Genomic DNA, 19912 nt, shown 5'->3' on the forward strand with positions numbered 1-19912 from the left:
TTGCGCATAGCTTCCAGTCTCTCTTTTAATGTTGGGGTTAGGGGACAGTGCTCTATAGAAGTAGAGTACATACTGGACGGTGGTGGGTATTCTGCCAGACACGCAACAGAACAGCAACAGCAAAAGCAGAGACCCAAGAGAAAAAGCAAAAGATTCTGACAGCGGTGGGAAATGAATCGGGCTTATAGCCTGAGAGGGGCTTATTGGGCACCGCTGCGTGTCCAGAATGGGCTAAAACCGCGATTGTTAGATCGCGCATTGAGACAAATTCTTCCTAACCCTAACCCTTACCCATACCCCTAACCCTAACCCTAACCCTAACCCTAACCCTAACCCTAACCCTAACCCTAACCCTAACCCTAACCCTAACAGTAACCCTGTCTTTTGCTAACCCTAAACCTAACCCTAACCCTAACCCTAACTTTTGCTAACCCTAACACTAACCCTAAATTTCCTAACCCTAACCTTAATCCTTTCTAACCCTAACCCTAACTCAAAACCTAACCCTAACCCTAACCCTAACCCTAACCCTAACCCTAACACTAAACCCTAAACCAAAAGGAAACTTCCTTTGCTATGCCTACTGGGCGGAGTCAGTGCTGATTGGTGTTACAACCCACCCCAGGAAAAGGGGAGAGGGGGTAACTCAGGTTTTTATTAATAATTCCCTTGGGGTGGATTAAAGTGAAACGACACTAAATAATCGGTGTCTGAAAACATATACTGGCAAGGTTTATTTTAACAATTCTGTATCAACAGGCATGTTAGCAGTTTGGGAGTTGGGCTATCAGTTGGGAGGCATGGCTGAAAATAGGAAAGAACAGCCCTAATTCCCAGGAAAGAAAGCCTGGAAGCTTTGGCTTTGTGGTGCAGTTGGTGGGCCACACTGGGCACTCCATGGGCAGGCAGCAAGAGTTTTCTGGATCTGGGAGTCAATCTGGGGGCCTCGGAGTGTTTGAGGAGAAGTTGGGAGTGTCCTGTGGGACCAGGATGGGATTTGAGGGCTCCTGGAGGGGCTGGGACGGGTGTATACTGCGGGCATTGTCTAGTATTGATGGGGGTAATCAGTGAGCTGACTGTTTCATAATCATCCAAATTTTAACATACAATATGATTATTAGAATAAAAAGCAAAAAGGTAATATCAACAAAACAGTAACAGGGTGAAGCTCTTGGTTGAAGACTGGTTTCTTCTTTTTCTCCAGTGATTTTAATTCTTTTTCGTCTGGGTTTTAATCCCATCTTTGGCATTTTGCTGCAAACATTTTGTCGCCCTATCCATTGGAAATTGTATTAACTGTTGATGAGAACAAAGTGGAATCCCAAGGTATGTGATATATTGATAGGATTTCACTGGTTGGCTTTTAATTTGTCCAGGTTTATCGCCATAATGCTTCTGCTCTTTAACCACTTGAATCAGAATGAATTGAGTTGTTTTCTGGGTCGGGTTCTCTTTTTGAGTCCAAGGTTTTTTAGTGGATTCAGTGTCAGGTACAAAGGAAATTGAGGGAGGTAAAGAATAATCTTCCCTTTGTTCATTATCACAGGGATCACTCAGTCTATTTTCATTAATGTGAGGAAAGCTGGGAGACTCTAGAAACATCAGTTGAACTTCAAATTCTCCTTGTTTCTTTCTCTCCTGAGACTTAGAATCAGGGTTCTCTGCGGTTTCCCAAGTCTCAATGCCAGGGTAAGACACTGGTTTATGAAGTTGCCTGACCAAACCAGGAGCCTGTTTTTTTAGCAACACTTTTCTCTCTGCACTCTGGCGTAACAAGACTTTGAAGGTGGTCAACCTCAGTTTGAAGCAGCTCATTTTTAGCAACAAGTTTATCCGATTTTTCTCCTGTTTCCCTCTCAAAGGCTAACGATGACTTCAGCACCACATTTTCTGATTTCAAAACAGTAGATTCAACATCAGAAATCCATTCATGACTTCCCTGTCAGCACTCCATCCAAATGTCTGTGCTCTCACTTTGACCTGAGAGAAACCTCAGGCAGGTGGAAAAGGGCAGATAAAGAAAAAACAGATGGGTCCAGCAGAAGTGATGCTGCTTCTGTCAAAAGCAGAGCAGAGACCGAAAGCACTTTAGGAAGTTGCTTACAGAAGCACTTGTGCATTCCAAGTTACAGTTCAGGAGTCTCAGTGACTTGTCCAACATGAGAGTTTCTTTTCCATTTCTCAACCCCCAGATTCCTCAGGAGTAGGAAACTGGAAACACTGACTGAGAAAAGCTCCATTCCTTCCTAATAATTGTGCTTTGTCCTTCCCATTTGACAGTGCTCTTGGAAATGTGCTGGTGTGATCTGGATCTGTGAGCAGCCCTGACCTCCCAGAGCACTCATCCAATGGCAGGAAGACCCCACCTGGCTCCTGCTGGGGTTCTTGCCACCACGACCCAGTATGGGTCAATGGAATGGGGAGCAGGGCGGTGGGACCAGTAAGGACCAGTTAAGGGGGTTGGGGGCACTTCAGCATCTCCATCAAGGTCAGACCATTATAGACCAGTATAGACCAGTGTAGACCGGTATAGACCGGTATAGACCAGTATAGACCAGTAAAAAACCAGTACGGACCAGTATGGACCAGTATGGACCAGTACAGGTCACTAGAACAGCGAGCAGGGTGGTGGGACCAGTAAGGACCAGTTAAGGGGCTTGGGGGCACTTCAGCATCTCCATCAAGGTCAGACCAGTACAGACCGGTACAAACCAGTATGGACCGGTATAGACCAGTAGAAACCAGGGTAGAGCAGTATAAACCGATATAAACCAGTACGGGTCACTGAAACAGGGAATGGGGTGGTGGGATCAGTAAGGACCAGTTAAGGGGGTTGGGGGCACTTCATCATCTCCGTCAAGGTCAGACCAGTACAGACCAGTATAAACCAGTACAGACCAGTACGGGTCATTGGAATGGGGAATGGGGCAGTGGGAGCAGTAAGGACCAGTTAAGGGGGTTGGGGGCACTTCAGCATCTCCATCAAGGTCAGACCAGTACAGACCAGTATAAACCAGGGTAGAGCAGTATTAACCAGTAAAAAAACAGTACGGGTCCCTGGAACGGGGAATGGGGTGGTGGGACCAGTAAGAACCAGTTAAGGGGGTTGGGGGCACTTCAGCATCTCCATCAAGGTCAGGTCAGTATAAACCGGTATAGACCCGTATAGACCAGTATGGGCCAGTATAAACCGGTATAAACCAGTATAAACCAGTACAAACCAGTACAGGTGACTGGAACGGGGAATGGGCGGTGGGACCAGTAAGGACCAGTTAAGGGGGTTGGGGGCACTTCAACATCTCCATCAAGGTCAGACCAGTACAGAGCAGCATAGACCAGTATAGATCGGTATAGACTAGTACAAACCAGTATGGACCAGCATAGACCAATATGTGTCACTGGAATGGGGAATGGGGCAGTGGGACCGATAAGGACCAGTTAAGGGGCTTGGGGGCACTTCAGCATCTCCATCAAGGTCAGACCATTATAGACCAGTATAGACCAGTGTAGACCAGTATAGACCAGTATAGACCAGTAAAAAACCAGTACGGACCAGTATGGACCAGTATGGACCAGTACAGGTCACTAGAACAGCGAGCAGGGTGGTGGGACCAGTAAGGACCAGTTAAGGGGGTTGGGGGCACTTCAGCATCTCCATCAAGGTCAGACCAGTACAGACCGGTACAAACCAGTATGGACCAGTATAGACCAATATAAACCAGGGTAGAGCAGTATAAACCGATATAAACCAGTACGGGTCACTGAAACAGGGAATGGGGTGGTGGGATCAGTAAAGACCAGTTAAGGGGGTTGGGGGAGCTTCATCATCTCCGTCAAGGTCAGACCAGTACAGACCAGTATAAACCAGGATAGACCAGTATAAACCAGTATGGACCAGTACGGGTCACTGGAACGCGGAATGGGGTGGTGGGACCAGTAAGGACCAGTTAAGGCAGAACTCAGCTGGGACTTAGTGGTTTGGGGGTGGGCGTGTCCCTTCTTTAGGTGGGCGTGGTCTCTCCCTGGTGGCCATAGCCTCTGCAAGTGGGCATGTCTTTTGCATCCTCTCCCCCTCCCTGAACTGGGAGCTCAACTGGGACTTACTGGGTTTTGGGTGGGCGTGTCCCCTCCCAATGATGGACCCACTTTCAGCCCCTCCCCCCACCTTTAAGGGCCCCCCCAAAGCCCCTCCCCCCCTTCCTGCACCTCCCCAACCCTCAGGGTCCCTCCTGTCCCTCCCCCACCCTCAGGGTCCCTTCCTTCCCATCCCCCCAGTGAACCTGCTACCCCTCCCCCACTCTCAGGAGCCCTCCCTGCCCCTCCCCCACCTTCAGGGGCCCTCAGGACCCCTCCCCCAACCTCAGAGACTCTCCTGCCCCTCTCCCACCCTCGGGGAACTTCCTACCCTTCCCCCATCCTCAGGGACCCTCAGGGCCCCTCCTTCACTTTCGGGGTCCCTCCCTGCCCCTCCCCAACCCTCAGGACCCTCCTGCCCCTCCCCCCACCTCGGGGTCCCTCCTGCCCCTCCCCCACCCTCAGGGACGGTCCTGCCCTTCCCCCACCCTCAGGGAACCTCCTGCCCTTCCCCCACGCTCAAGGACCATCCTGCTCCATCCCCACCCTCAGTGTTCCCTCCTTCCCCTCCCCCCCCCACTGGGGCCGTTACTGGTCCCTTACTGGTCTGTACTGGGAAGGGAGAGGGGAGGGGCCGCCCCCTCGAGGCCCCTCCCCCCCAGTGACGTCACCGGGTCCCAAAAATAGCCCCGGGGGCCCAAACTGGAGGGGGGACCTTGAGCTGCTCCCAGTGGGACCAGTTCAGGTACTGGGAGGGACTGGGAGGGAACTGGGAGGGACTGGGAGGGACTGGGAGGGGGCAGGGCTTCCCCCCCTCCCCCCCTCCGTGTCCTTGGGGTGACCTTGGGGAGGGAGGGCGATGGGCCGCTCCCAGTGGCTCCCAGTAGCTCCCAGTAACCCCAGTAATGCCTCCGGTATCTCCAGTGACCCCCCCAGTAACCCCAGTGACCCCCCCAGTAGCTCCTAGTAGCTCCCAGTAACCCCAGTGTCTATCCCAGTAGCTCCCAGTAACTCCCAGTAATCCCAGTGTCCATCCCAGTAACTCCCAGTAACCCCAGTGACCCCCCCCAGTAGCTCCCAGTAACCCCAGTGTCCATCCCAGTAACCCCAGTGACCCCCCCAGTAGCTTCCAGTAGCTCCCAGTAACTCCCAGTGTCCCCCCCAGTGCCTCCCAGTATGTCCCAGTTTAACCCAGTTCCCCCCCCGTGGGCCCTGGGCCGGGTGGGGGAGGGGCTGGCTCACATTTCCATGGTGACATCCCTTTCCCTCTGGACCAGTTTCTCCCAGTTCCTCCCAGTTTAACCCAGTTTTTCCACATTTTTCCCCATTTTTCCACATTTCCCCCCATTTTCCCCATTTTTCCCAGATTTTCCCCCATTTTTCCACATTTTCCTGAATTTTTCCCCATTTCCCCCCATTTTCCAGATTTTTCCCAATTTTCCTACATTTTCCCAGATTTTTTCCCATTTTTCCCCCATTTTCCCAGATTTTTCCCCATTTTCTCCAGATTTTCCCAGATTTCCCCCCCATTTTCCCAGATTTTTCCCCATTTTTCCACATTTTTCCCACATTTTCACACATTTTCACACATTTTTCTCCAGATTTTCCCAGATTTTTTTTCCCATTTTTTCCACATTTTCCCCGATTTTTTATCACATTTTTCCCAGATTTGCCCAGATTTCTTCCCCCATTTTCCTGGATTTTTCCCAGAATTTCTCATATTTTCCCCATTTCTCCAAAATTTTTTTTATCTTTCCCCATTTTTCCCCATTTCCTGGATTTTCTCCCATTTTTTCCACATTTTCCCAGATTTTTCCTCATTTTTCCCAGATTTTCCCCAAGATTTTTTCCCATTTTTTTAAATCTTTCCCCATTTTTCCCCATTTTCTGGGATTTTTTCCCATTTTTCTCCATTTCCCCCCATTTTCCCCAGAATTTCCAACATTTCCCCCCCAGTTTGTCCCCATTTTCCCAGATTTTCCCAGATTTTTCCCTATTTTTCCCCATTTTCCCGGATTTTTCCCAGATTTTTCCTCCACTTTTCCCAGAATTTCCCACATTTTCCCACATTTTTCCCACATTTTTTCCCATTTTTCCCACATTTTCTCAGATTTTTCTCCAGATTTCCTTCCAGATTTTCCCACATTTTCCCACATTTTCCCACATTTTCCCCCATTTTTCTTGATTTTTCCCGATTTTCCCCATTTTTCCGGATTTTTTTCCCAATTTTTCCCATTTTCACACATTTTTCCTCATTTTCCCCCATTTTCACGGATTTCTCCTCATTTCCCCCATTTTCCCACAGTTTTTCCCAAATTTTTCACATTTTCCCAGATTTTCCCCCATTTTCCCCAGATTTTTCCCCATTTTGCCCCCATTTTCTCGCATTTTTCCCCATTTTCACACATTTTCCCAATTTTTTTCCCACATTTTCCCAGATTTTCTCCCTATTTCCCCAGATTTTTCCTCATTTTGCCCATTTTTTCCCAGATTTTTTCCCAATTATTTTCCCTATTTTCCCAGATTTCCCCCCTTTTTTCCCCCACATTTCCCCGGATTTTTTCCCAATTTCCCCCCATTTTCCATGATTTTTCCCACATTTTTTCCACATTTTCCCAGATTTTTCCTCATTTTCCCCCATTTTTCCCAGATTTTTCCCCATTTTTCTCACATTTTTTTCCCCAGATTTCCAGATTTTCCCAGACTATTCCCCATTTTCCCCCCATTTTCTCCCTATTTTCCCAGATTTTTCCCATTTTTTCCCCTTTCCCCCCCATTTTTTCCACATTTTTCCCAGATTTTCTCCCATTTTCCCCAGAATTTCCCAGGGTTTTTCCCAATTTTTCCCCATTTTCCCAGTTTTTTCCCAATTTTTTCCCCATTTTCCCGGAGTTTTTCTCGATTTCCCCCCATTTTCCCAGATTTTCCCCCCATTTTTCCCACATTTTCCCAGATTTTCACACATTTTTCCCCATTTTCCCCCTTTTTTTCCTCATTTTTCCATATTTTCCCATATTTTCCCACATTTTCCCCAGAATTTCCCACATTTTCCCCCATTTTTCCCCAGTTCCCCGGATTTTTCTCACATTTTTCCCAGAATTTTCCGCAATTTCCCCATTTGCCCACATTTTCCCAGATTTTTCACCATTTTCCTGATTTCCCCCCCATTTTTCCCACATTTTCACAGATTTTTCTCCAGATTTCCCCCACATTTTTCCCCCATTTCCCCACATTTTCTTGGATTTTTGGGTCCCCAGTTTTCCAAATTTCCCAAATTTTCCCAGTGGGAAAAAATGGGGGAAAAAACCAGGAATTTGGGTAAAATGGGGGAAAATTGGGGGAAAAAGTGGGAAATTTGGTGAACAGGAATGAAAAATTGGGAAAAATGGGGGGAAATTTGAGAAAAAAGTGGGAAATTTGGGGAAAATTGATAAAAATGGGGAAAAATGGGGGGAAATTTAGGAAAAGTGGGGGAAAATCCGGGAAAATGTGGACAAACGGGGGAAATTTTGGGGGAAAAGTCAGAAGTTTGGGGAAATGGGGGATTTTGAGGGGAAATGGAGGGAAAACTGGGAAAAAAGTAAGAAATTTGGGGAAAAGGGGTGAAAAATCAGGAAAAATGGGGGATAATTGGGAAAAATTAGGGGAAATTTAGGAAAAACTTGGGAAAAAATGGCGGAATTTGGGGAAAATGGGGAAATTTGGGAAAAATGGGGTGAATTGAGAAAAAAATGGGGGAATTTGGGTAAAATTGGATGAAAAATTGGGGAAAGTTGGGAAAAATGGGGGGAAATTTGGGGAAAATGGGAAAAAATGGGGGAAATTTGGGAACAATGGAAGGAATTTGGAAAAAAAATGGGGAAAAATTGAGAAAAATGGGGAAATTTGGGAAAAATGGGGGAAATGGGGGGAAAATTGGGGAAAGAGTGGGAAATTTGGGAGAAATGGATGAAAAACTGGGAAAAATGAGGGGAAATTTGGGAAAAACTTGGGTGTCCCCACCAGGTTCGGCCCCGCCATGGCCTCGATAGCCCCGGGATCAGGTGAGACCCCTACCCCATGCCCTGACCCCTCCCCCTCCCCGAGGTCACTGCCCTGACCCCCCGAGTCCAGGCTGTGACCCCTCCCCCACCCCGTGTCCCCTCCCACACTTTATGGCCCCTTCCCCATTCTGTGGCCCCTACCCCATTCTGTAGCCCCTGCCCCACTCTGTGACCCCTCTCCCACTTCATGGCCCCTCCCCCACTCTCTGACCCCTCCCCCACTCTATAGCCCCTCATCCACTTTATGGCCCCTCCCCCACTCTCAGACCCTTCCCCCACTTTATGGCCCCTCCCCCACTCTGTGGCTCCTTCCCCACTCTGTGACCCCTCCCCCATTCTGTGACCCCTCTCCCACTCTGTGGCCCCTCCCCCACTTTACGGCCTCTCCCCCACTCTGTGACCCCTCCTCCACCGACAGCTTCTCCCTGCAGAGAGAACAGCCAACACACTATTTCACTTCTCACTTTAACAAAGCTCTTTTCTCCTTCAAGCCCCTCAAAGGCGCCAAGGCCACATAGGAGGTCACACACAAACTGTACTCTTCCCACTTGACTACACCTTCTCCCTCACTGTTCTACAGGGAACACCAGGAATCTGCTCGCAGAGGCCTCTCGTTTCCCATCAGTAGCTCAGCACAAGGAGCTAAAGGAGCTCAAGCCTTAGGCCACAAGAGCTGACCGCGAGGAAACTTTGGGAGCAAACTAATGCTGCTAACACGGACCCAGCTGAATCCAGCACACAATCACAGAATCCAAGAGTCCTTCCTCCCCGGCTATAAGCCCGATTCAGTGCCCACTGCTGTCAGAATCTTTTGCTTTTTCTCTTGGGTCTCTGCTTTTGCTGTTGCTGTTCTGTTGCGTGTCTGGCAGAATACCCACTGCCGTCCGGTATGTACTCTGCTTCTATAAAACACTGGCCCCGCCCACTGGGTGGAGTCAAGAGCTGGAGTCCGTGTTGATTGTTCTGCGTCACTGGCTCCGCCTACTGGGCAGAGTCAGTGCTGATTGGTGTTACAACCCGCCCCAGGAAAAGGGGAGAGGGGGTAACTCAGGTTTTTATTAAGAATTCCCTTGGGGTGGATTAAAGTGAAACGACACTAAATAATCGGTGTCTGAAAACATATACTGGCAAGGTTTATTTTAACAATTCTGTATCAACAGGCATGCTAGCAGTTTGGGTGCTGTCATACCACAATGTGACACAGAGATAACCTTTGGGGGGGGGAAAGAAAATGCATAGGGGAGAGAAAGGCAGGATAAGAGCAAGGGAGAGTAAGAGAAAGAAAAGCTGAGAGTGGACAGATGTATATAGTCACCGCCCACGGGGTCCAGCGATGCTTCCATGTCTGTCAGTTGAAGTGGTGGCCTTGATCTGCCGGGGGTGAAGGAGGGAAGTCCCCATACTCCAAGAAGTTATGAGTTATAGCCATGATTAGTGTCACGGACCATGCCTCGAGCCTCCAACATCTCGAGGGTTGCAGTCTCTCTTCTAAGGTTAGGGAACAGGCTTTGGGCATAGCTTGCAGTTACTGTGTGGACCAATTGTCAGAGACTGAAATGGTTAATGATTTATGCATTCTAGGAGACTTTTCAGGCTTTTGACTTGCATGATACCTGTGATGAGCAGTCGGGCCCCTCCCTCCCTCCAGTGCTGACGGTGTGAAGCCCTGCAAAGGCAAGAGCTGAGCTTACAGGCTTTTGACTGTTGATATATCTGATGAGGAATCAGGCCCCTCCCTCCCTCTGCTATGAGATGTTAGGGTTAGGGTTAGGGTTAAGGTTAGCAAGGGTTAGGGTTTAGGTTTTAGGGTTTAGGGTTTGCGTTCCTGGAATGGGGTAAACCCACGATAGTTAGATCGCGCATTGAGACAGATTCTGACTAACCCTAAACCTAACCTCAACTCTAACCCCTAACCCTTACCCTAACCCTAACCTTAACCCTAACCCGAACCCTTACCCTAACCCTAACCCTAACCCTAACCCTAAACCCTAACCCCAACCCTAACCCTAACCCTAACCCTAACCCTAACCCTAGTAGCTTGTAGTCTCTTTTTTAAAGTTAGGGTTAGGGAACTGATTTTGTGCATAGCTTGCAGTCCCTTTTTTAAGGTTAAGGTTAGGGAACAGGGTTTGCACATAGCTTGCATTCACTTTTTTAGGATTAGGGTCAGGGAATCGGGTTTGCGCATAGCAACCCTAACCCTAAAATAGAGACTGCAAGCTATGCACAAACCCGGTTCCCTAACCCTAAAAAAACCCCTAACCCTAACCCTAACCCTAACCCTAAACCCTAACCCCAACCCTAAACCTAACCCTAACCCTAACCCTAACCCTGATTCTAAGTCTGAGGAGAGACAGAAACCAGGAGACTTTGAAGTTCAACTGATGTTTCTACAGTCTCTCAGCTTTCCTCACATTAATGAAAATTGACTCATTGAGGATAATGAGGATGCAGCTTCTGCTATGGGGAATTCTAAGCATTCTGGGGTTGGTAAGACAACCTGGTAAGTAACACTTGAGTGAATGGGGGGTTGTCTTGGGGGCTTTTTTCCCTTCTCTTTTCTGTCTCTCGGTTTCTCATTTTGTTTGCTACTTTCTTTGGAATAAATGTTGTTTTGTTCAGCTTTCAACTGTGTACTGGTTTCAGTTTTGGCAATCTCCCTGCTGCCACGGTCCAGGGGGATGGGAAATAGGACTGAGCACTGCAATAACGGTTCTTGGCACAGTTGAGGGTTCGTGCAGCAATGCCACTTTATTCAGGGACAACAGGGGTTTAAATAAGGTAAGTCTGAGGGGAGGATTCTGAACTGGGGAGGAGCATGGAACTGACAACTCAGGGAAAAGTGTGATAGGGAGACAGGGAAAAGGCGGGTGGAACTTCGGAGTCTCCAGGAGAAAGGGCCAATGGGAGCTCTCTTTGCACTGCAGCAAACTGTAGCCAGTCAGTGGCAGAGGAGCGGGAAAGCGGGGGAGGACAGGGTGACAAACAACTTTGGGCGGGAAAATCTGAGGGAGAAAGGGTGTGGGAGGTGTGTCTGGATGCACAGGGGATGTGCCAGGGCGATGGGCCCGAGGGGACATGCGCAGTCACATATAACTCTATTGACTGAAGAAGTCACATGGTACACAGGGATTTAAGAGTGGGAATTTTGAATAAAGGGTCTCTTTGTCTCACCACCGCACGAGGAGCATCATTCATTCCTTGTTATACAAGGGCCGCCTGCTACATGTGGCGCCCGAACGGGACATCTTTAACTTATATTAAGTGAGATATCTATCCTGGATCAGGAGATCACCTAGTGTCTCCGGGATCGTCTTAATTTTCGAAGACAAGAGACTTCACCAGAAAAAACCCTGACATCAATAAACCCCGTGCTCTTAGCGGCTTCTAAGAGACGGACAGTTAGTTTAGTGAGCTCAATAATAGTAAGATAGTGCACGGAAGAAGAGAAGAAAGAGTTAAGGAAGAAACCGAGAGGTCAAAGCAGCCACTGGAGAGAGCGGAGAGGGTCAACGCAACATCAAAAGCGGTGAGTGACTGGGACGCACCCCGCACGTCTAAGATTGCTCCCTGGGCGAAAGCGTGCCTGCAGCTCGGAGAACGAGCAGCGGAGCACCTTAAGATCGTCAGGGAAAGGACTGTTAGTCCCCTGAGTGTCGGTCATCTGGTAAAGCGACTCTTTGCTACCGACTGTGTGGACCATGTGCAAGAAGCGGCTTGCCGCTGCCACGTCCTAGCAACCCCAGCCACCGCTGACCCCCGCGGAGCCCCCGTTCCAGTTTTCTGTCCAGCAGAAACTGACCGTGGCTCCCCGCCTGCTCACCGCTGCTGACTGACCCTGCGGCATGCTTAAAAAGCACTGCCAGCAAAAAGCCCCTGCGCCGTATTCAGACCGCGCGGGAGCCCCGGAGCCACCGCTGCGAACGCCGCGCTCACCGGAGACGGAGCCGGGACCACGCCAAGCCGCCGCCACATGACTGAGACGCTGCCGCCAGCCCCGCCACTTCGTTCGCCGCTTTGCAGCCCGCACACGCCGATCGCCGCAGCCCCAAGCCGCCACCTCTACAGCCAGCCCCCGCGTCCGTTGCTACAGCTGCCCGTGCCTGCCGCCGCCGCTTACCGCTTGCCGCCTGCACCGGGACATCAGCCGCCGCCGCCGGGACGCCACAGCCCAACCGACAGTGAGCCAACACAAATCAACAAACCGACAGACCCTCTTCAGCAGCGCACCCTAGCAGCGCCGAGACACAAAGGTAACATGGGAAACTTTTTCCCTACCGAAGTATCACGGGACACAGAAGCACTGGCTGCTCTGCTGAATCCTTACTATGTTCAGGTTACAAGGGCTGAATTATCAGAGTTGGTGCGGCTCATTAAAGCAGCCGTACCAGAACTACCTCTGGTTGAAGCCCTCAACATTCACATATGAGACAAAATAGGCAATCTTATCAAACTCAAGGCTCAGAGAGGGGATTCCCAAGCAAACAATGCTTACCCAGCCTGGCAAGCTATAATGACTACATTAAGCAGATCCCACCAAAGAACGACGAACACATACACCCCCACTCAGGCTGCAAGCAGCAGCCTCACTTTTACGCGCCGCAGTTTGAACTCACAAAGCTCGGCGGGGGGAGGGGGTGGAGCCGTTCACAATTCTAATATGGGGAAGGGAACCGGGAGCCTAAGGGACACGGACCGGCGGGAGGGAGCGGGGCCCCAGATGCGAGGTTCCAGTCAGTAGGACAGCAGCAGGGGGTCCCGTGACGGGAGTGGGGGGGCTAGCCCAGCTTACTCGCCAACCCATCCCGCGCATGAACACCGAGTACGCGCCCAGGAGCGGGCACCACCATCTCGCCTGCCACGCGGTTCAGACACCGACCTGTCCTTCCCCGCCCCCGCGCCGTACTCCCCAACCACCACCACCCACCCACAGACAGCCGCTTTCGCCGGAGCTGCAGGGGGGGGGGAATGGGAGGAATGGGGGGAGGAGGAGGGGGATTTTGGGATAGCTCCGCCGGCAAGGGATGAAGCAACATACCGAGAAGGTACAATTGATAAGTGGGCTTTATGCAGAGAAGAGGCATTGCGTACTGGGGACTTACAAGTTATACAAGCATGTCCAGTAGTTATCGGTCCATGTCAAAGCCGCAGGTTCCAACCATTACCACATGAACTAACCAAAGAACTAAGACAGTTAATGAGAGAAACTGGTGTATCATCCCCTAACACGCTTGCATTTTTAGAGTCACTAAGTTCCACATACATCTTCATGCCTCATGACTGGAGAACCTTGTTACAAATAAGCCTTTCTAACACACAATACAATGTATGGTTGAACGATTTTAGAGAAATCTGTTCTGCTTACGCTAATGACCCGCAAACAGGGGTATCAGCACACCAACTCACAGGGGATGGGAACTATCGTTCCATAGATGCTCAAACCGGTTACAATAGAGAGGTATACGAGGTAATAGCAAAACATGTCATGCGGGCAATAAGAAAATTACCTACATCGGACAGAGATGCAAACTTGTCATTTACCAAAATAATACAGGGCCCAACAGAACCTTACACAAAATTCTTAGATCGGCTGCAATCTGCTCTGGATAGGCAGATTGAAAATGAGGAAGCCAGGGAAATCCTTAGCAGAAGACTGGCTTTCGAAAATGCTAATGTGGATTGTAAAAGAGTTCTGCAAACCCTTCCTAAGAGGGAAACTTGCAGTATCTCAGAATTAGTTCTTGCCTGCCAAGAGGTGGGTTCTTTAACACATCAATCAGATTTGCTAGCAGTAGCACTGAGTACTCAGTTAAGGACACAACAGGGGGCCAGACTCAAAGATGGTTGTTTCATTTGTGGGGCCCCTGACCATTTCCAAAGGGACTGCCCTCAGAAACCTCTAGCATTGGCACCTCGAAAGCAACCCAAAGCAAGGAGGATGCCAAAAAACTGGAGGCGAGGGGCGCTGTGGCACGCCCCGGTACAGCAATCACATGCGACACAGGGGAACAGGCTGGTGATTTGTGCCCCCCCAGCTCAGCCAGCACTCTGTGCCCCTGCACCCCAACCAGCGATCTGTGCCCCGCCACATCAACCAGCGCTGGGCTGGACTTATCCAACAGGGACACAGTCCTCATAACTTCCACTGAGGTGGTGCTAATCCCGACTGGACATCGGGGTCCCCTTAATCCAGGGGTACATGCACTGCTGATTGGAAGGTCCTCTACCACCAGAATGGGTTTGTTTGTGCTGCCAGGTGTAATAGACTCGGATTCTCATAGCGAGATTCTGATAATGGCATGGACCCCTTCACCCCCCTGCTTCATCCCGAAAGGACAGAAGCTTGCTCAGTTAATCCCCTTCTACAGTGCGTCGCCTGCAGGGGAGGGGGAGAGGGAGCGGGGTTCAGGGGCCTTTGGCAGCACGGGACAACCACAAGTTTACTGGGCAGCAACCATCACAACAACACAGCCACTCATGACGTGCCAAGTTAATGGGCACCGATTTACAAGCCTTTTGGATTCGGGAGTCGATGTTTCCATCATAAAGGACTCCGAATGGCCACTTGACTGGCCTACTGTTTGCCCAACTGCAACCATTCAAGGGGTGGGAGGCACACAAAGACCCAGACAGAGTGCTCAAGTACTCACTGTCTTGGGACCAGAGGGGCAAGTAGCAAAGGTAGCTCCATTCATAGCCCCGATCCCTTGCTCTCTGTGGGGACGTGATATACTTTCCCAGTTTGGCACAGTAATGCAAATTCCTCCTGCAAGCAGTCAGGTTTTTCAATAGGGGCCATTGGTCAGCCGTCCCAAGCACCGATTAAGCTGGTCTGGAAAAGTGACCAGCCGGTCTGGGTAGACCAATGGCCCATGAAAAAAGAAAGGCTTGAACATTTAAAGATGCTTGTAGAGGAACAATTGGAAGCAGGACACATTGTGCCAACAAATAATCCCTGGAACACTCCTGTATTTTGCATTCCCAAAAAAACTGGCAAATGGAGGATGATTTGGGATCTCAGAGCAGTAAACGCAGTCATTGAGTCTATGGGGGCATTGCAACCAGGATTACCCTCACCTGCTATGCTCCCAGCGAACTGGCCTCTGACAATAATTGATTTAAAGGATTGTTTTTTCACCATATTCCGGCACCCCGAGGATGCCCCAAGGTTTGCATTTTCTATTCCAGCATTAAACAACTCACAGCCTATGCAAAGGTATCACTGGGTTGTTCTCCCTCAGGGGATGAAGAACAGTCCAGCCATATGCCAAACAGTAGTCGCAAATGCTATTCAACCCATCAGAAAACGTTTTCCTTCTGCAATAATCTACCAATACATGGATAATATTTTAATAAGCATGGCCACAGAAAATGAACTGCAAATTGTTGTTACTGCTTTAACTGATGCTGTCCAAGAAGCAGGCTTACAGGTTGCAGAAGAGAAAATCCAGCGATCGCAGCCCTGGAGCTATCTTGGATGGAGAATCACGCAACAACAGATTTCCCCACAGCCACTGCAGCTCGAGGTAAAAGACACTTTAACCTTACATGAGTTGCAAAAACTCCTGGGAGCTATTAATTGGTTAAGGCCTGTTCTAGGCTTAACCACAGAGGAGCTACACCCTCTCTTTGGTTACTAAAGGGGGACTCTGATCTGACGTCTAATAGGGCTCTGACAGCAGAGGCCAAACAGGCGTTAGACATCTGTGCCAAGGCGATCGAATCTAGGCAGAGCAGAAGGAGAGATCCTGAACTGCAAATCTGCCTGGCCTTAATTCCCAGCAGGTACCAGCCATTTGCAGTCTTATTCCAGTGGGACCAGACTGAAAAGGACCCACTGCTGGTTCTAGAATGGCTATTTCTGCCCCACACCCCACCTAAAACTGTATGGACAATTAATGAAATGTTTGCTAAGCTTGTTATTAAAGGCAGAGTTCGATTACAGGAACTAGATGGAAGGGATCCAACGGTCATTACATTCCAGCCACGAAAGACAATTTAGCTTGGATGCTAGCTGAGGACACCGAGTTCCAAGCTGCCTTAGCAGGTTTTGATGGTAACATTTCAGTTAATCTCCCTAAGCACAAACTTTGGGCAGAAATCGGTAATTTGCCTTTAAGAACCACGACTAGATGCAGAAGTGAGCCAGTAAAAGGCCTCACAGCTTTTACAGATGCATCTGGACGATCACAGAAAGCTGCAGTGACTTGGATAAATCCTGATACCGGACAATGGGAACAAAAAGTACAGACCATGAACCAATGCTCTGTGCAGGTTCTGGAACTGGCTGCCATTTGTATTGCCTTGGAAAAGTTTTCTGAACAACCTGTTAATATTGTCACTGATTCTTGTTATGCTGCAGGGCTAGTTTCACGTCTAGAATGTTCATTTCTTCGGGATGTTTCTAACCCTCATTTGTTGTTTGAAATGCGTTGTATTTGGTTCCTTGTCAATCACAGAAGGTTTGATTTTTATATAATGCACATCAGGTCTCACACTGACATGCCAGGGCCAATAGCTGAAGGGAACCGGGAAGCTGACAAAGCAGCAATGTTCAACACAGTACCTAGGACGCTTGAGCAAGCAAAATTGTCCCATTCATTTTTCCACCAGAATGCACACTCTCTAAAGAGACAATTCAAAATTACTATCAATCAGGCCCGAGATATCATATTGACTTGTCCAGACTGTCAAAAAATTACCCCCATGCCATCTCAGGAAGGTGTTAACCCCAGAGGGTTAATATCCAATCAGATATGGCAAACAGATGTTACACACATCCCAGAATTTGGCCCCTTGAAATATGTACATGTAACTGTAGACACACATTCACAGTACATCACTGCTACAGCACACACAGGTGAGAAAGCCAAGGATGTAATAAGACACTGGCTAAGCTGTTTTGCTACCCTTGGCACTCCACAACAGATTAAGACCGATAACGGACCAGCATACGTCTCTGAAAAGGTAAGGAATTTCCTATCAGAATGGGGAATTTCACATAGTACAGGAATTCCACACTCACCTACGGGACAAGCAATTGTAGAAAGGGCACACCGCACACTGAAAGAGATGCTAATAAAACAAAGAGGGGGGGAGAAGCTATACAGTCCGCAAGAACGTTTGTGGAAAGCCACATATGTTATCAATTTTTTAAATTGTGACAGTGCTGAAAGAAGCAGATATGAGAAGCAGCACAAATCTCAGGCGTTTGCCTCTCCCAGGCCATTAGTCGTGGTAAAAGATTTGATCTCAGGACAATGGACAGGACCTTTAGATCTTCTGACCTGGGGGAGAGGTTACGCTTGTGTGGCAACAGGAACAGAACTGAAGTGGATTCCCTCCAGGTGTGTAAAGCCCTATTTGGATACACAATCACAGCTGCAGGAACCAGATAACTCAGGAGTTTAAAAACAGTTATGTTATGTTTCGGTTTATATTAATGACCAATGTGGTGACAAGCAAACTGCAAATATTGGTGTGTGTATGTGTATGCGTGAATGATGACGGCCGTGGTGTGTGAGATGAGTGAATGAATAAGAGAGTTGTGTGACTGGAAAACATAAAAACACAGAATACCTCACAAGACCACATTACCTACACCACAAGGTCACCTTGAAAGAATTGAGTTTTGATATGCTTACCCTGTTTCTTGAATAAAGTTTGAAATCCCCAGTTATTAAAAAACCCTCAGATTAATAAAAGTTATAGTTTACACACAGTTGGGCTAAAGACCCCAAGTTAATAAAATAATTATCCAAGTTGCCACTACCCTATAGGAATATAAGGTTTTAAAAGGTTTATGTTAGAGTTAAGAAGCTAAGCGAAGCAATGCGCTGGGTCGCTGCGAAGCTTGGTAGTTTACAATGTTCTGGTTGTTTGCACTGTTTTTTGCACTGTCTTTTGTGACTTCTTTTAGATATTAGAGAGAGGGGATATGTGGGAGGCGTGTCTGGATGCACAGGGGATGTGCCAGGGCGATGGGCCCGAGGGGACATGCGCAGTCACATATAACTCTATTGGCTGAAGAAGTCACATGATACACAGGGATTTAAGAGTGGGAATTTTGAATAAAGGGTCTCTTTGTCTCACCACCGCACGAGGAGCATCATTCATTCCTTGTTATACAAGGGCCGCCTGCTACAAAAGGGGAACAATATGGAGGTATAACAAACTTCATAAAAATTGAACAGTAAACTGGGGTACATAAAACTCCATGACAATACAGAAATAAACTGGGGTAAAACTGGGGAACAACTGTCAGTCCGGTGGATGAATTGTCCACTGTATAAAAGTCCATCTAGTTCCCATAGATGCTTCTCCATGCCACATATCTTTCCCAATTGGTTTTTTCTTCCACCACACCCTGCTACATGCAAACATAACAAACGACAGCATCAGCAGATGTCTTTCCATTCCTCTTTCCCTTCCCATTCTCCGTTCCTCTTCTCTTCCCATTCCCACAGCCAACACACTATTTCACTTCTCACTTTAACAAAGCTCTTTTCTCCTTCAAGCCCCTCAAAGGCGCCAAGGCCACATAGGAGGCCACACACAATCTGTACTCCTCTTCCCACTTGACTACACCTTCTCCCTCACTGTTCTACAGGGAACACCAGGAATCTGCTCGCAGAGGCCTCTCGTTTCCCATCAGTAGCTCAGCACAAGGAGCTAAAGGAGCTCAAGCCTTAGGCCACAAGAGCTGACAGCGAGGAAACTTTGGGAGCAAACTAATGCTGCTAACACGGACCCAGCTGAATCCAGCACACAATCACAGAATCCAAGAGTCCTTCAGCTTGGAAAAGACCTCCAAGCTCACTGAGTCTTGTGCAGCCCCTCCCCGACCGCCTGCAGGGACTGGATGATGCTTTGCACAAGCACCAAAAGGAATGTTGTGAAAGCCATGGTCTGCAGGAGGACACAGAGAAGGGCTTGGTTGGGGCTGGGAAGGAGGGAGCTGGCGCTGGGGGAGGGGGGATGGAGCCTCGGGGATGTGGCGCAGCAAGGACAGGGGCCCAGGCAGCTGGCAGGCGGCAAGGCCTCACCCCCTGCCCCAGCAGCAGCACCGGGCCCTGCCCAAGGTGCTCCTGCCAGGGGCTGGGCCCTGCAGGCAGGGGCAGAACCCACTCCCTGGGGCGGTCTTGCTGCCCCGGCCCTCGTCCGGCCCAGCCTCTCCCTGTGTGCGTGCTCCCCACAGCACAGGCTGCACTGGGCAGCATCCCCTGATGGGCCCTGCAGAGCTGCCCCACGGGGACACTTCCCTTTTATGTCACAGGTGCCACAGCCTGTCCCAGCCAGTCCTGCCCATTGTCCCCACCCCGGCTCAGTGACTCACAGTGGCCCCTGGCAACCAAAGAACCAAAGCCCCACACCCCCAGAGTGCAGCCCTACCCATGTGCAAGGGGTCCTCAAAGGGTTCCCTGCACAAAGCAGCCCCTCCAAACCCTTGTCAGATAGAAAACTGGGGGACGTGACCCTTGGATGCTTTTAGTACAGAGATACAAGCTTTTCTTGAATAATGGAGGGGGGTACTTTTTAATTATTAATATTTACAGTTATCCATTTGGGGACAGGATGTCCTACAGGCTAATGTGGTGTCACATTTGGAGTGAAAAGTACTTTTCAAAGAAACCCAGGGTGCACGGGTGATGCAGAGGAAGCTGCCAAGTCACCCAATGTGAAGCTCAACACTGCTTTGCAACAGCACTGCCCTTTCACACACATCTTTGGCAAAGATGTCAGGGTTTAGTTTCTAAATCAGTAACACTTGACAAGACCTCTTTATGAACTGACAG

At 49.1% G+C, this 19912-nt stretch overlaps 1 protein-coding gene across 1 annotated transcript in view; it reads right to left on the reverse strand.

Moving 5' to 3' along the window:
• Positions 1-19912, reverse strand: part of LOC127462511 (Friend virus susceptibility protein 1-like) — a 184356-nt gene that overhangs the window by 25460 nt on the left and 138984 nt on the right. The window lies entirely within an intron of this gene.

The sequence above is a fragment of the Manacus candei genome, unplaced genomic scaffold, assembly GCF_025592945.1.
Source record: "Manacus candei isolate 608988 ecotype Guabito, Panama unplaced genomic scaffold, ASM2559294v1 h1tg000129l, whole genome shotgun sequence".
Lineage (NCBI taxonomy): Eukaryota > Metazoa > Chordata > Aves > Passeriformes > Pipridae > Manacus > Manacus candei.